This window comes from Pteropus alecto, unplaced genomic scaffold (assembly GCF_000325575.1).
Source record: "Pteropus alecto unplaced genomic scaffold, ASM32557v1 scaffold102, whole genome shotgun sequence".
Classification (NCBI taxonomy): Eukaryota; Metazoa; Chordata; class Mammalia; order Chiroptera; family Pteropodidae; genus Pteropus; species Pteropus alecto.
In genome coordinates, this window is record NW_006432224.1 from 2,165,176 (window position 1) to 2,169,602 (window position 4,427).

Sequence of the window (4,427 nt, forward strand, 5' to 3'; positions counted from 1 at the left end):
ACCAAGTGCAGATTAAACTTAAACCTCAGTAAATATCCTAATGTCTCTCTTCCTAAAGATTAAAAGTTGTTAAAATAATAAGGATTTTCAAGAGTTTCTTTCAAAATTCAGAGATGCAAAGCAAGTTCTGGCCAAATATTTCGGAAACATCCTAGGCATGAACAACTATCTTTCAATCTTATTTAACATTTGATCAAAAATGCTGCTAATAGGACGTGGTTCCATAGGGCGGCGGTCAGCACGTCTGTTTTACACGCAGAAGGTCCTGGGTTCGCGCCCCAGTGGAGCCACGGTCTATGGTCTCCGGCCACGCCGCCCTGAACACGCCCGATCCCATCTGATCTCGGAAGCTAAGCAGCGTCGGGCCTGGTTAGTACTTGGAAAGGAGACCACCCAGGAAGACCAGGTGCTGTAGGCGTAAAAAAAAAATTAAAAAAAACAAAAAAACAAAAAAACACGCTACTAATAGAAAAGAACTATGCTCCATCCACTAGTTTGTCTTCAGCCCTCACACTGGGTCCCTGTGTACAAAGCTGCACGAGCCTGGGGTGGCCGTGACAGCCGTCAGGCTGGGTGGCGCTGCTCGTGAACCTGCAGCCAGACTCACGGCCTTTCAGCGGAATGACTTTCATCACGTCAAGGGAATGTCAAGAAACAGAATTACATTTCTCGATTTTTCACCAAAATTATTCTTTTTAAAGACATCTTCCTTAGCAGCAGAGCGCTCTGACTGTCTCATTTATACTCGGTTTTATTCTTAGCACCGCACTGAGTTTACACTGGGTCTCGAAATAGAAAAAAAAGATTAAAGAGCAAAGAAAAGTCGGAGCCAGGTCACTGTTCCCAGGACCGAAAAAACTGAGCGAAACCACTGTGATCTCTTCCTTCAAAGCAAACAGGAAACAGTGTGCACGCAGCGCAGCCTGAGAACCACAGGCCGCTCCAACCTCACCCGCGCCAGCCACCCCTCACCCACGGCGACCACGGGCCGCCCACGGCTTCCTTGAATGTGAACTAAAAGTCTGCAAGTTTCTAACGTGAAAAGATCAGTGTTTTGAGAGAGAGGGAAAGGGGGAAGATGGGTCTTCCCTGGCAAAGCAGTACGACCTGCGCCATCACAGGACCCGACAGAAAAGGCGCTGGACAACTAGAAAGCAGCTGTCTCGCAGGGCTGTCCAGAAAGAACGAGGCAGTTGTAAACGCGGTCAGGATTATCAGCAGGTCACAAATCACGGCTTTAACTACGCATGTCTCAAATGCCAAACACGCTGACAGAAAATATTAAAAGCCCTTTGCCTTACATACTAGTTTCTGGTGAACATGTTTCCGGTGAATAACCACTGTACGAGCTTAGCAAGTCCAGAAAAATTACTACAGAAAGTTCACTAAAAGTTGACAACCGTCAGCAAGTGAATCTCATCAAGCACACTGAGTTTTCAGTTTACCTTTAAATCAATAAGAAACAAATATTCCTCGATCAGTAAGTACCAAAACTAAAGCTACGTTATAATGGCCACTCAGAACACAATTCCTGGCTAGAAAAACTAATTTTGCAATTAGTTTCTTCATTATTTTGGCTGTTTTCTACAGTTCTTAACTTCCAAATGTTCAGCTATTATGGAAAGTCCAGTGTTCCTGACTTGACTTTAGAAATCCATTCGTAAAACGTGGTGTAAATGATTTTCATACTAAACTACATAATTTTAGAGATAGCCACAGGAAAAAAAGTACTGTCCTTGAGACACAATGAAAACATTTAAGCTTGTATTGATTGCTTCCTCCAAAGTGAAACGGCCTGAAAATCCAGAAGCCACTGCAACTTCTTTCAGCCACTCTGTGTGATTCAACCAGTAGAAATGTGCCTATTATTCATACCATTTTCTTGTATAATTAACAATTCCTCAGGGAGACAGAGAACCACCCTCAAATGCCTGCTCTCGGCATCTGAGTACTTTTATATCGGGTCATCGTGCCCACAAACTTAGGTGCAAGTCACACATGTGAAAACCTTCTCCTTTATTATTTAAGTTAATATCTTACAGGGGACCCATTTCCAACTCAAGTATATATATTTTACAAGTAGCCTATATTTTCTCCTTGTACTTTATAACTTATTTGCTCTTTTTCAAACATTAAAATTTTTTTGCCTATGGCCTGAGACAGAAAACTAAGATTAAAAACGAAAAAGGAAAACCAACGGTCCCGGCACCATTTACTGAAGAATCCATCCTTCTTCCAATAATCTACAATGTTATTCTATCATATCATGCTCATTTTCCCTACTGTGAGCACGCGGAACAATATCTGACACATTAAATGCTGATGATCGTAACCACCGAAAGCTCGTAAATACAGAGATGTTTCTGGACTCTGTGGTTCACTGTCCATTCCTGGCTGACGACTGCGTTAAATTACTCAGGATTTATAACACATTAGATTCTGATAGGGCCTTTCGTTTTCCAAAATCTCATGGCTATCCTTCATTCATTTTATCAGATAATCTTTCTCGTCAACATCAGATTTTCTATAACATCACGCGAGAATTCTTCTTGAGATTGTATTACATTTATACACCAATTAGGGAAAATTGGTATATTCTACAGTACTGACTCTGACCCCCATCCAGAAAGCATATTATCTCTTCTCGTTTATTCAGGGATTATTTTATGTCCTTCTTTAAAATTCTGGTAATTTACCAACAACTGTTTTACTTATTCTTAAATAGGATCTTTTTGGAGAAAGAGTTAGTGACATTTATCAGAATTTTAAATGTATATACCCTTTGACCCAGAAAGTCCATTTTTAAGAATCTGACATATTGTAATACGATAGAAATGCACAGATACGAAAATATAATGATACTTATTACACCAGCAAAATCCTGGAAACAAGTTAAACGTCTACCGATAAGGCAATAATGATCCACAGCATATTCGTGGGACAGAAAACTATTCGACCACTACAGAGAACACAGAAGCAAAGGCATCAGCTTGAAGAAGAGTTCTACAAACTACCACAGCGAAAACAAAAAAGCAAGCTGCAAAATTAAAGTGTCTTTTTTTTTTTTTTTTAACTGGGTGGGGGGATATCATATGTAAGTATCGAGTACGGATCCTGGCACTTAGTAAGCATTTTAATCCCCTTAAAAAATTAAATGTGACTTGATAACACATGGCTGAATACTATTTCATTTCACCTATATTTTAAAGTCTGCGTTGCTCTACATAAGATTTTGCGGTGGCTTCATGATACGGCATTCAAAAAAAAAAAAGGCTTTCAACTCACGTTTTACTCATAAATATTTAAGAATGAAAATGTCCCTACAAGACAATATTTAACTTGTGATGCTTTTCAATATGCCATAAAAATCTCATTACCATAATTCAGGAGAAAAAGTATTACTCCTCCTAAATCATCTTAGCATGGTAATCCAGTAAAAACTTATTTCTCTCCGGTCTTGAAATAACCTTTCGAAACTGTGTTGTCTTGGATATCAAGTACTGGAGATTACGCATCAGGAACAAAGTGACATTCTGTGTAACATGGAAACAAAGCCTTTCCTCTTAGGAAAAAAAAAGTCCCAGAAAAGGTAAATAACGTGAGCTTATTTTAAAATCAAAGCAAAATTTTGCCTTTTTTTCTAAGTCACTGGATCAAGTTTTATCTTTAGGTTGTTTTCATCAACATAAAATCAGAAAGAAATAAATTAAAGTCTTCTTAAAGAAAATATTATATTCCTTTAAAGAAACTATTCACTACTAAATATACTGGCTCACTTCTGCCAGCCAGAGAACAAGGTGCCATATTAGACCAACTCCCAGATACTATGAATAAACATTTCAAACAGAAAAATACACAGAACTACAACCTGCTGAAGTACTCCGATACTGTTTCAAGTAATGATTTTAAATGAGGGGGGGGAATTACTCTTCACATTTCTGTATCCTTGTAACTGTTAAAAGAACAGGCACTGCTTTATGACGAGAAAGATCAAAATGTACAAAAAGAGGAGATTTTAGCTGATTTATAGGCACTTCGACTTTCTGATGTAATCTACAAGCCGGGTTCAGAGCACCGAAAAAATGGCAAAATCCTTCAAAGCGCATAGAAAAAAATTAAGAGGTAAAAGTGTTACTTTGCTGCTGAATCCACAGATCTTTGCTCATTTTTAAGAGTTCGTCTTACAGTCCATTAAGAGAGGTATTTTGGGTTAGTTCTGGAAGTTTAATAACTCAGATTAAAGTACTAAGAGGTGCCGAGGGCTTAGCTTTTTCCACGTTTCCTTAAATAAGCAATCCCGGGCGGAAAAACATTCCGGGTGTTCCACTACCGTCCCCGTGTTATCGCTGGCGCGCGCATACCACGCAGAGTGACATCAGATCGAAACTACACGGTTTCACCGGGCACCAACCACTCCCCCCGACGCG

General features: G+C 39.4%; 1 pseudogene; it reads left to right on the forward strand.

Moving 5' to 3' along the window:
- The first annotated feature begins 299 nt into the window (after positions 1–299).
- Positions 300–418, forward strand: LOC112475782 (annotated as a pseudogene).
- Positions 419–4,427: the final 4,009 nt, after the last annotated feature.